This window comes from Panthera onca, chromosome B1 (assembly GCF_046562875.1).
Source record: "Panthera onca isolate mPanOnc1 chromosome B1, mPanOnc1 haplotype 2, whole genome shotgun sequence".
Lineage (NCBI taxonomy): Eukaryota > Metazoa > Chordata > Mammalia > Carnivora > Felidae > Panthera > Panthera onca.
This window is the reverse complement of record NC_138342.1, coordinates 100,863,649-100,877,728: the sequence shown is the minus strand read 5'-3', so window position 1 is coordinate 100,877,728 and position 14,080 is coordinate 100,863,649.

The window sequence follows — 14,080 nt, the reverse complement described above, 5'->3', positions numbered from 1 at the left end:
GAAGGAAAGCTCATGTCCAAGTTATAAACTCATCCATATGTGACCCTACACAAGGATTCATCTCTGGTTCTCAAACTATTCATTTGCCTAGTTGAGAATTAGAATTCCTACATGAGATGCTTGTCAAGAGCATGAATATTAACACATTTATTTGAGCTTACTTTTTTTTTTAATGACTAAAAGACTAAATCTGATGTAAATGATTGACTTGACATTTTCTTTTTCTTCTTTTTTTAAAGTTTATTTATTTGGAGAGTGGGAGAGTGCACATGAATGGGGTAGAGGCAGAAAAAGAGGGGAGAGAGAGAATCCCAAGCAGTCTCCGTGCTGTCAGTACAGAGCCTGATATGGGTCTCAAACCCACAAACTGTGAGATCATGACCTGAACTGAAACCAAGAGTTGGACGCTTAACCGACTGAGCCACCCAGGAGACCTGACTTGACATTTTCAATGAATTGAATAAACTAATTGGAACTCCCAACAATTAAGTAGTGGGAGTAGGGCGGGGTGGGATACACACACACACACACACACACATATGCTATTGTCACTGCATACAAACATTTTACATTAGCACACTCTATTATTAAAGCTGTATTGAAATTGACAACACTTCCATTTTTCCAATGCTTTCTATGTTAAAAACCCAAATAGGGTATGTCTAAGAGAAAGAGTAATATCCCTGATTAATTGCCACTTGTTAATTCTTCAAAAGATCCTTTTGGTGTATTTCCCAAATATTGAGAAAATAAATGACTCTAAGATCAAGTAACAAATTCGTTTGCAAATTCAAATCACTTTTCAACAAAATTGGAAGAGGACTTGATTGTTAGCAATTGAAAATAGCATTTGACAACAGGAACATGTATAATGGATATTTTTAAGTGTGTAGCTGTTATCACTATTCTTTCCATTTTCACCTACTTTTATGGGAACAAAGCTTTTTTAGCACTTACGTCTATATCAGTCATTTTCAAAATGCAGTCCAAAAACACCTACGAGTCCTTGAGATTCTTTCAGGTGTCCGTCAAATTCTCCCTTTTCCAGCAGCTAGATTTTCTTCACAGGTTTCAATCAGAACAACATACTGCAAAAGATGCATAAGTAGATATGAGAACCCAGTTGCCTTTCTGTTTTTTAATCATTTTATTTTTTTAATGTTTATTTATTTATTCTGAGAGAGACAGGGTATGCACATGCATGTAAGCACAAGCAGGGGAGGAGCAGAGGGAGAGAGACAGAAAGAGAGAGAGAGAGAGAGAGAAAGAGAGAGAGAGAGAGACAATCCCAATCAGGCTCCACACTGTCAGCATAGAGCCCAACACAGGACTTGATCTCACACAACTGTGAGATCATGACCTGAGCCAAAATCAAGAGCTGGATGCTTAACTGAATAAGCCACCCAGGCACCACCCCTCTTCCCCAGTTGCCTTTGTAAAGTAAGGCATCAGATTTGCAAATACGAAAAATAATGCCAATATTTTCACTATTTTTTTAAAATATGTCTTTAAAAATGTTACTTATGGTTATATGTAATGGGTTTCTGACTTTTATTTTTTAATTAGTAAATAAATATTTTTAATTTCTCAATTTTAATTTCTAATTCAGAAAATATTGATAAAACCCACATAAACAAAAGCTCTTTGAGGGTCTCAATAATTTTTTTTCAGCAAAGCAACATGCTTCTTTATTTCCCTGTCTTTCCATCTTAGTCTTCCTGCAGGATGGTGATGGGCTGGGAGGCTTCCCTCTGACTCAGGCCCTGAACACTCAGGAATTCCTGGGGTGGGAAAGTTAGGTAGGTAGAGGACTGCCACCCCAGCTTTATTCCTACTCTGCCTTCTGGGAAATCAGAAGCCCATCCTGCCCCCCAATCCTAACTAACACTGCTGCTTTTTTAAAATTCCAGGTGGCCTTAAAAAGAGAGTGTGAGGAAAGGGTATGAGGGGGAAATCAGAGGGCTGCCCTGTTTGGGGAAGGAGCCCTTGAGAAAATGGATCAGAAAATGGATCAAAGCTCAGTATTGGGTGTGAGGGGTCCACCCTGGTTCCTGGGGCAGGCAGGTGACTAGGGAAGTGATTCAAGAGAGTGAAGGTCACCAGCAGGTCCTCCTGCTGCCTCTACCACCCCTGCCCATGAGGCTCCAATGATTTTTAAGAGCATAGAGGCACCTGGGTGGCTCAGTGGGTTAAGTGTCTGACTTCGGCTCAGGTCATGATCTCGAGGTTCTTGAATTCAAGCCCCGCATCAGACTCTGAGCTGACAGCTGAGAGCCTGAAGCCTGCTTCAAGTTCTGTTTCTCCCTCTCTCTGTCCCTCCCTTGCTCATGCTCTGTCTCTCTCTCTCTTTCAAAAATGAGTAAACATTTTAAAAAATTTTTAAATAATAATTTTTAAGAGTGTAAAAGCATCCTAAGTTCAACAAGTTTGAAAAAATGCTGATCTATATAAGAATAAACTGATGTTTAAACCAGCCTCAATAGAGCAATATATGATATTTATCATTAATAATTTAATAATTGAAAAAATACACAAATCTATGTTAAGATATCTATTCTCAATAAAGCTTTTCTGTGTTTAATAATTTATCAAAATTTATAATGTAATTATTTTGCACTAATCAATTGTGTAAAAACAATAATTATAACGCAACATAATACAGAACAGAAACATTGACATTTGAAGCGTCTTTTTTTTTAATTTTTTTTTTTAACGTTTTATTTATTTTTGAGACAGGGAGAGACAGAGCATGAACAGGGGAGGGTCAGAGAGAGGGAGACACAGAATCTGAAACAGGCTCCAGGCTCTGAGCTGTCAGCACAGAGCCCGACGCGGGGCTCGAACTCACGGACCGCAAGATCATGACCTGAGCTGAAGTCGGCCGCTTAACCGACTGAGCCACCCAGACGCCCCTGAAGTGTCTTTTTAATACATTTTTTTGGAGTAAAGTATAATAGGCTGATCAATAAAAGATTTTCAAGCAAAAAATATATTACATTAGGATAAAATTGTGTGGAGGAAATGGAACAGAATTATGTGTTTCAGGAGAAAAGAAACAATGTAAAAATTCTGACAGTTAAACAAGAGGTCCTCAAATTTGAAAACATTGCAGTACATCATTGTATTTCCAGAACCTAAAACATTATGTGTTTATTTCATGAATGAGAGATATCCTTTAACCCCTGACTCAAAATGAGAAACAAAACAATGTAGGAAGCAGAACCACACTAGTCACCATATGCTTCAGTCTAGCCAAACAGAACAAAATGTGTTAGAACAAAAGAGGACTTCATACCATAGAGAATTCCAGGTGACATTGGAAAACTAGGTCTAAAATAAACTCAAGACCAAATGAGGAATCTTAGAGATAAATCACATAAAACGTTTATAATTGTGCCTAGTGTATGGCAAGTCTTCATAAATATTAGCCACCCTTATTTATGATTTTATCACGTCATTATCATTACCAATGGCCTTAGCCTATTTGGACTTCACGTAAGAATTCTCAGCTACTGGGGTATTTCCAAAGGATGTTTTTGGTCTTCGCTATTTTTTTTTTAATTTTTATTTATTTATTTTGAGAGTGGGGAGGGAGAGAGAGGATACCAAGCGGGTTCCCCACTGTCAGTGCAGAGCGCAATGTGGGACTCGAACTCACAACCCACAAGATCATGACCTGAGCTGAAATCAAGAGTCCACACTTAACTGACCGAACCACCCATGCCCAGGTCTTCAGTCTTAAGTGAACTTCCCCCATGCCACTTAATTGCCCCTACTTGACTCTTCGACACTCACTCCTGTTTCTATTTTGAAAATTCTGGTCATTATGTAATTCTTACATAATTATATTTCCTTTTTCATAAGCTAACTACTCTATTGCCCCATGATTCCATCCTCAGATCATCACTCTTCTAATTTTCTATATTTTCTCTGAGTAATGTTTTCAACATCATTTCCTAATCTTCCTTTCCAGCTTTAACCTGCCCTCAAACTGTGAACCACATGTCCATTAAGAGATGATTTGGGTGCTCCTAATGGATGAAATGCATTGATCGTTTTGCCCCCACCTCCGAATTTTCTTACTTTATCTTAGCTCTTTTAACTAGTAGCACAGGCATTTCACCAAATGGCATTGGCAGTTTTGGCATATCCATTGTTTCTCCTCTTTCCTCGGCATTATTTCCTCTTACCATTAAGTTCTTCTCATTTTACTCCTAAAATATTTATTAATTCAGTACCCTCCCTCCCAAACCCTTCTGCATCTATTGCTCTTGTTGAGGCTCCAGGATCTCTCACAACTGTACTATCGTAATGGCTCGTTAACTGGCCTCCCCAACTGTAATCTGCCCTCCTCAAATCTACATACACTCCCTGACCATGTCTGTCTGCCTTAAATATCATTCAGTGGCTTCTCATCTAGGAAAGGATCAAGTAAAAGCCCTTTAACACCACACACTAGGACCCTCATTGTTTCACCTCTCTCTCTTCTAACACAATGCACCCTATTACTCTCCAAAAAGACAAAATTACATGCAGTTTTGTAAAGCCAACAATCTTTCCTTTGCTTGATCCTTTGCCTGAAATTTTCTGTCCACACTTTTTATCTTAGATAATTTTTATTCATTTAAATGTCAAGAAATCTTCGCTGACCTCATCAGTCCAAAGGCTAAAAGTCTTGACGTACAGTTCTAAATTATCTGTGTAATATATATATTTATATATACATATCTGTAGATCTTCCACTAGACTATGATCCCATTAGGACATGAATGTTGTCTTATACATCTGTTTGTCTCCAGCACTTTATCACAGTGCTTCAACTATAGTCACTGAATAATCAATGTTGAACCAAAGTTTTGGATAACTGCTCACAACTCAGAGCCATACTTGGTTAAACAAACAAAATGAAATGATAGCTCCTGGGGAAAGTTAAAATTTGTTTTAAATGAAGCTTCATTAAGAACCTAAAAGGGAAACATGAGAAGTAAATAAGTAAAGTACAAAGGCCTTATAAAGTAAGTTTGATAATCCTAAAATAATTCAAATCTAGTTATAGATTGTCTAGACATATTAATCTTTTCTATTACAACTCTGTCAAGTTTCAATGCTAGTTTCAGATTCCCTACACAGAAAAACTAAATTATCTGGAGGTTTAGGATATGCCATGCTCTTTCCCATCTCCATAACTTTACCTATGCTGCCATTCATTGCATAAAATAACCTCTCTCTTTCCTTCACCAGGATAACTCATACATCATCAGTCTCAGCTGATTTGTATGTCTAAGGAAAGACATAGAAGAGTGAAGTGCAAAAAGCATTTCACAAAGCAAATGTATAGTTTGATTCTGTCTTTACGTACATTTTTCTCTGTACCTTCAATCCAAATGTATACAGTTTTACACAAAAATATTCAAGGAAGGGTACAATATCGACCTTTAGGGATAGAAGCATTGATTCAGGAAATCTTTACTTCACCTTCATAACATCTGGAAAGAGTTCATATTTCACTTCTGGGAAGTCTGATGGGCTTGTCCATATTGGATTAGGTGCTCCTCCTTCCTACTCCACAGCATCCTGGACAAACTCTAGTGCATGGCAGCATCCCAAGGAGTTATTTGAGTATCTGTCCCACTATATACAAGCTTTCTGAAAGTGGAATTTATTTTTATACTCCGAACTGAATGTACCTGATGTATTTTGCAGTTCTATTCCAGAAATTCAACAAATATGAACAATTGAATTGAATTTCCCATGACTGTCAGTCCAGATATACAACACCCTCCCTCCAACCAGGAACAGGGGTAGTCAGTTTTGAGAGATAAAAGCTCAAATCGTTAGAATTTAGTTTTTAAATATACATCTTGAGGTAAAATATTGTCTAGATTCAGTCAGATTTGCAAACAGCTTCCCAAATTTCAGGAGACTGGCTCTGATATCCTCATCAAAAATACAACAATCCATTGAAAATAGGTACTCAAACAATTTCTTGTACATGAATGTTCATAGCAGTACTATTCACAATATCCAAAAGATGAACATGACCCAAATGTGGATACATGGATATACAAATTGTGGTATGTACATACAATGAAATATTATTCAGCCATGAAAAGAAAATGAAGTACTGATACATGCTATAACATAGATGAAAGAATCCAGGCATGGAAGGCCACACACTGCATGGCTCCATTTATACAAAATAGCTAGACTAGGTAAATCCATAAAAAACAGAAAGCAGATTGGTGGTCACCAGCATATGGGGCAGGGGAGAATGAAAAGCAACTGCTTAATATATCCAGGATTTATTTTTGGCGTGATAAAAATGTTTTGAAACTATACAGAGGTGGTGGTTGCACACCACCATGAAGGTACTAGTTGCCACTTAACTTGTTCACTTTAACAAGGTCAATTTTATGTCATGTGAATTTCACCTCAATTTTTAAAAAAAGCATTTATGATTTACAAATAATACAGAAATAGTTACATAGGAGTTAATTTTATAAATATTTCCCATCATAAACCAAGCTTTAAAAGAGGAGAAAAATTAACATGTGATAAAAATCTTATTCATTTATGGAAAGCTAAATTTCCATGACCATATTCTATTTCTTTCCAGTTTTCAAGGTTCGACAGACATGACAAAACTGAAGAACAGAACTATTGGGAGACAAAGTCTGAATCAATTAATTTTTGGTATGCCCTAACTATAAAACAGATTAGATGAATTTGCAAGTTTCATTGTTCCACAGCTCTTAAATTTGTTTTTAAAAGCTAAACTTAGCTGAGCTCTTTCTCATAACAATCAGAATAATTATTTTGTCATTATTAAATAATCTATCTCAATATGTGCCATAAATCTGAAACTGAAAAAATAAATGACTCAAGAATATGAAATTTAGATTCCTTGAGAATGATGTAATCAAGTTTATTTGGATTCAGCTATTAATGTTATCCCTGATGGTACTGCCTTTGCTGTCACTTCCATGAGAAAATAGAAATGATTTTCCATGTGGAGAATTTTAAGGATATTAGCATCAAATAACATATGTATTTTGTTAATAATGCTAAATGGCATCTCAATGCCATGGAATAATAAATGTGACTCCTTATATGCTTAACTTATGGTGACAATTACTTAGGCTTAATAGAAAGTTGCTCAGGAATGCACCATACACAGTAAGGTGATATTAAAGTGTATGATATCATTTCTAAAATAACTATTAATATCCCAAAAGAAACTGTCTACCTGATGGTTTCAGTTAAGCCAGCTCAACAAATGCTGACCTTCTGTTATATGCTGAACATTGAAATAGGAGATAAAAAGATAATAAAAACAGAATTTCCATCTTTAGGAAATTTACAATTCAATGAGAGCCTCAGAATCCAAACAAGTTGTAACTAGATAGCTTTATGTATAATAAAATAGGGCACACTACAAAAGTGGTACAAGGAAGGCAATAATGAATTCAGTTTGGAGAAACTGGAAGGAATAATATGTGAACTGGCCTTCACAGGATGAATAGGAGCTCAATGGATGGGAAAAGTGTTTCAAATGGTCTAGACCTAGAAAACAACCTTGTCATCTTCAGAGAACTACAATGTAATACTGAAAGAAAAGGAAGAAGAGGAGGGTATAGAGAGGAAAAGAAGATAAAGGCGGGAAGGGGAAGAAGCATGAAAAAAGGAGAAAGAAAAAAAGAAAAGGAAGAAGTTAAGAAGTGAGAAGTTGAAAGAAATGTGGGTGGAGAAGTAGGCTGGGACCAGATTAGGAAGGATTTTATTGAGCTGGAACCTCCTCTTTTAAGCATCAAGTAGTCACTGAGGGAACTCATCTGGAGAATGACATGGTCAGATTTGATATTTGGAAAGGTCACTTTGGTAACAACATGGGGAAAAAATTTGCAGGGGCAAGTCTGAAATCAGGAAGATCAAATAGCAACCTATTTTAGTAGTTCAGGCTGCAAGTGAACAGTGCTTAAACTAACAAGGCCACTGGTGATGCTGCAGAGAAGACAGACTTGATATATGACATGATTGACCACCTTGGTTTTGAAAGTGAGAGAACAGAGGAAGCACTGGATAACTTAGAATGTGCTGGACTTTGGATAGCAGTGGTGGCCTATCAGTAAGGCAGACAGGGAAAAGAAAAGTGGAACAGTTTCGGAGTGGAGAAAGGGGAGCCACATTGCTCAGCTCTGGGCATGTTGACTGAAGGACTTAGAAGACTCCCAGCTAAAGATACCTATTTAGGGTTATCTGTTTTTAAATTATACTCAGAGACAGATGACATTATTGAGGGAGAGAATATAATGAGAAGAGAATCAACCCTGGAGAAAAGCAAAGTTAATCATATTTCAAGTAAGGGGTGCTCTAAAGAAAATGTCACAGAAACAGGAAGAAATCCACTTTATGTTGTCATGGAAGTCAAGGGAGAAAGTAATTTAAAGGAGGAAATAATCAACACTGTTAAATGCCACAGAAAAACTGAGTGAAACAGTGCCTGAAAAATGTTACTTAGATTTGGCGATTGAGGTGAAAAGTAATACAGTGGTAATTTCAGTGGAATTGGGAAGCTGGAATTCAGATTACCAATGGAGGGCAATAAAACAAGGTATTTTATTTTATACTGTTATGTTTTTATTATTTTATGTATTATATTGTATTGATTTTTTATGTTTTATTTTATAAAGGTATTATTCCAGGAAGATGATGGAGAAAGACAGAAATAAAAAAGGCATTAGCCAGGGAAAGAAAAGCTTCAAAGAGTATTATAGGCTCCTTTTAATGTCAATTCACAGTCTTTCTTTAAGAAAATAGAATTACTAGAAGTTTGGCTTCCAAAATTTTCCTGGTAGCAGGAAAATTCACTACTAAAAATTTTGAAATAATTTGAGACAGCGGAAATTTTAAAATCGTAGGAAATCCTTACCAGCAGAGAAACAACCTTCTGAGAACACGGCACCATAGTAAATTCAGATAGTGGTATGAAAAGCAAAGGAATGTCTTTCAGAGGTGCTGCATATCAAGAAGCTATTGACACTGTGGAGGCAGTAATGCATGGTGGTTAAGAATGGTTCTGGAATCCACCTATCTCAGTTCAAGGTCTGGCTCTATCACTTTCTCTGTGACCACACCCTAGTTACTTACATTGTCATCAGTCTGTCTTCTCACCTGTGAAATGGAGACAATAACCCAATCTACATGATGAAGTTCTGTCAGAAGTAAATGAGATAACATTTCTCTGGCATTGAGTGATAAGAATGACAATGTTGATTTGGTGTATTTTGTTACTGAAGATGATGATGTTGATTACACACAGTTCATAAAGATCATATATAAAGCTATGAAACTGGATGAGACCAGTTTGAAGGCAGTGAGTGTATACAGAAAAGAGGTTTAAAGACTTTTTCCAAGGCTATATGATGTGAAGAAAGAACCAGCGCAGGAGACTAAATTGGAGCAGCCAGTGAGGTAGAAGGAAAACTAGGAGAGCAGAGTCATAGAGGATATGGAAAGAAAGTGTTTCAGGGAATGATCAATTGATACTAATGAGTCAAATGATACTAATAAATCAAGTAAAATGAGGACTGAGAATTGATCACTAGATGTAGCAGGAAAAAAAATGAAAATCTTTGATGACCTTAACAAGAGAGGATTGTCAAGGTGGACACTGTTTGTGTCCCTATGTTAATGTGTGTGTGAGACCTTGATCACTTACGTGCAAGTCACTGAAGAGGGCAGATGTTTGTCCATTTCTGGGTATGATCCAAATAAGGAACATGATATGTGGTTGACGTTTGCTGGGGGTTTCTGAGAAAGAAGTTTACATACTTTTCTCAGAGAGCTAATGGAAAGACATACTTTCTGCCACTGGATGTGACCATGAAGATCTTTATCTCTGGGATTTGTTGGCAGAGATCTTACAATCTTGAGAAGAAACTGTTTTGCCATAGAAGTAATAGAAACTAAGTAGAAACTAGTCACTAATGACATAATTGCTCATCCAGTTATCCAAAGTTGGATATACCTCTACTTATTTTCCCCAAAGTCTCTTTGGCTCAAGACAGTTATACTAGCAAATACCATTTTAATGTAAGCCTTATTATATTTTTCTGTTATTTGCAAAAGAAATATTCTTAAGTTCAATAATTCTTAAGTTCAATTTATCAAGGCTGAAACTGCATGACCTGGTTGAAGGGAAGAACAGTGGATACTGGAAGAATTTTGGACAGTCAATAAAAATAATTCTTATCACAATCTATATATGACCAAATCCTGACCTTCTTCATTTCTACTTCCCCATTTTAAGGACATTCTAGTGATTTATAAAATTAATGTTTAAAAACTAGAATTCTGTTTTAAGAGAATTCTGGGAGAATAAAAGTCAAATGTGAATGTCTTATTTCCTATCCATTTCTAGGTTAAACGTATGTGTCTATCTTGAGCCAAGCAGCAGTTGTTGGTGGTGAGCCATTGAGTGTAAGTAAGATTTTCAGTTGTGAAATGATCCTGGCAGAGGAGAAAATGTGGAGCTTCTTCCAACATGGGCAAGCCTGAGTTTGAAACCAACCTCAGAGACTCTCAAGATGAAGTTTGCACTTGATGAACACCAGGGATAGCTTCAAAGTTCTGTGAACCCAAGCATCTGAGGATGACGTGGTCCAATGTGGGGGTTCTCAGTCTGACCCCTATGGAGCCCAAGGACCGTATCTTGCAGGCTGAGACTTCCCTCTTTCTGAAGGTAGGATGGTGTGAGTAGAAAAAGGAGCAGTAAGATTCTCTCTGCTGTCTAGATGGTCTGGCTGTGTACTTTCTACACAATTCCCCAGGGGGTTAGGCAGGTAATGCTTTGGTTCCCATCATTCATGGAACCTCCAATACTCTACCCAGGTCTACATAAAGAAAAATAACAACCTGTGAGAATAACAAAATAACAACCTGAAAGAGAAAGATAAAAGAATATAGGGACCCAGTCAAATAGAGCTGCTGAGGAGATCTATGACAAGTTGGACAAAAACAGTTGAAAAGCACTTTAGTAGACTACACACACACACACACACACACACACAATCTAAATATATATTGAAGTCTAAATAGATATTGGTAGGCTGTCTGGGAATGTGTTTTTAAAAGTACTAAAGAAGAATTCTTGAAATGAAAGTTGAATCAGTTTAGAAGAAAAGTATTTAATTATCTCACCAAAACCTAGAAGTTGAGGATAGTGGCAGGGTAGGATTAGGGTGGAGAAACTGGGTAATAAAAACATTCCAAACATCTCATCTGGTGGGATGAAACAGAAAAGGAGCAAGTGAAAGTATGCTAAAGTTAGGGTGATGATAATTAGGAGGGAAGCCTCCTTGGGGAAAAAAACCTGGTATTTCCTTTCACAATTATATGTACATCAAATCATCACATTGTACATTTTAAATATATCACAATTTTATTTGTCAGTTATGCTTCAATAAAACTGAAAAAAATGGAAAAAAGCAGGGAGGAACAAGAGGGAGAGAAAACAAAAGTCTAGTGAAGATTTCAGTTTCTTCATCCTTCTGTGCCTCTTGGACTTCCATCTTCTGTGAGTCAATATAGTTCCTCTAACTTTGGGTTAAAAAAATGTATCTTGTTTTTAAACAGTAGAAGAGAAATGTATATCTGGCTTTGAGCAGCAGAAGAGGGGTCCATAAGGTCAAGTGAAAGGGAATGGAATGAATACTAACTTGAATAAACCAGAGAAATGAGAATAATTTAAACATAATATTAAAATAAGAGCAAAATAAAGGAAAATAATCAAATAAGTCAATATGCTCAGTGTCAATGGATTGGACACGTCCATTAAAAGAGTCAGTCATTTTGGATTAAAAAAGAAGAAAAAAAATTAGAGAAAATTATTTAAAATAAAATAATTAGAAAACTGGAAATAAAGGAATAGGTAAGAAAATACCAGGCAAATTCAAGCAAAACAAAAAAGAGGAATAGCAATGTTAATATCAGACAACACAGAACTTAAGGTATTGTCTTAAACTGGATAAGCAGGGTAAAGCACTGAGCTAGATAAGAAGGGAAGTCATATTATCATAAAAGATACAAAAGAATGCATTATATGAATGTACCAGTCGACATAGGTGCTAAACCACATAAAGCAAAAACTGTTATAATGGAAGGGGAACCTGACTAAAAATACATTTATATCATGAAATTTAAATACATCTCTTGTCAAATCAGAGACCTAGTAGGAAAAAAATGGAGAAATTGAAAAGTATAACCAACAATTAAAAATACGTAGCTTATATATCTTAAATAGAGAATCTAATAACCCTCCACACACTACCTCAGCATAATCTTATAACTAGAAGAAATAAGCATGTAGGAATGGCCTAGCACCTCTCTCTGGCAGCCTAAGGCAGAAGGAGAACGGGAACAGAAAGAAAAAGAGGCAAGAAGGGGAAAAGAAGGAAGAGGAGGACAAGGAGGCGGGGACAAAAAGAGAGAAAAGAGGGTAGAGAACAAGAAGGAGATGGAGATAGAGGATCTGAGGAGAGGGAGAAGAAAAGGGGGAGGAAAAGGTGGAGACCATGCGTTGAAATTCTGGCCCTGCCTCTCTAAGGCCTCTGTGTAATGAACATTGAAATGAATGAATGTGTTTTTAGTGTTTTAGAATAGTATTTAGCATTGAGACCATTTTTTTCTGCCTATTTACCTCATGAAAAACAAAGAGCACACTAAAGTGATATACACAATGATACTTTATTTAGATTTTTTGGTTCTGCACAGTCATTAAATTCTTTTCCTGGAAGAGCTATTATTAACAGTGCTAATTGTAGTTCAGTGCAACAGCTCTCAATGGCTTGTCATGTTTAGAAGGGTGTTTTTCAGTAAGCTTCTGAAAGCCCTAATTAATGGAAAAGACCAGACTCTCACTGCTTCTTCTATACATGCTTGAAGTACAAAAGATGTTTGATGAAACCATACTACCAAATGATCAAAATGAACTTTTTCCAATCAAACAAATGTGGTTTACACAACCACAAATCTATGTAAGACAATAAATGGGCTAAAATATTTATTATCTCTAAGAACATTATTCAATGCTTTCATCAGAATACCCAAATCCCCTTTTTCTCTCTCATCAAAAAGAAATAAGTAGCCTTGAATATTATACTGTTTATATTCTATTTAATTTTTCAAAAATTCTATTATGAAATTTCTCAAATATTTGTGAAGTTGAAAAAATTTCACAGGGAAGACTTATATCCTCACTACCTCGATTCTAACATAATCTCTTACTACCTTGTTTCATTCCATATCTATCCATCCCTCCATTCATTAATCCATCTTGCTTTTTTTCATGCACTTCAAAGTAAATTGAAACATCAGCCTACTTTTCCCTAAGTACTACAGCAAACACTAGTGATTAGTTTTCTGACATGGACAAGATACGTTCATCTCCACTGCAGTGAACAGTAAGATGCAGGGCACATATATTTGGTGTAGGAGCTAAGATCCTGGATATACGACTTTCTGCCCATGTCTAAAAAATAAACAAGGAAATAGCTAAACAACATCTTGAAGTTCTGTGGAAAAAATGAAAGCTACAGAGATTATTAATAATCCTGCATTTCTAAGAGAAAAGGCAATAAATTCATTTTTCCTAAGACTTCTTCTAAACCTGTCACAGACACCTATAAACACAAGCCAAATCCCCTGATTTGTCAATGAGGAAAAATAATGTTTAAGAATCCTGTTACTTAAGCAATAGAGAAGATTATAAAGAAGAAACAAAAAGCACCTGAAACCTATAATTGTGACTATCCTTGCCCAAACATCGCCATTGATTTATTCATTCATTCAGCAAATAACTTTGACTGCTTACTGTGTGTCATGTGACACAAAGACTATGTCCTAAGATGCCAAAATTCTAGTCATATGCCGGGCGCTAACAGATGCTATAAAGAAAAATAAAGAAAGGTATTAGTGTCAGAGAGTAAAGATGCTATTTTGGGTAGGGTCATCAGGAAAATCCTTTTTAAGGAAGCAACATTTAAGCAGAAGCATGGAGGTGAGGGCAGGAAGATGGAGACCT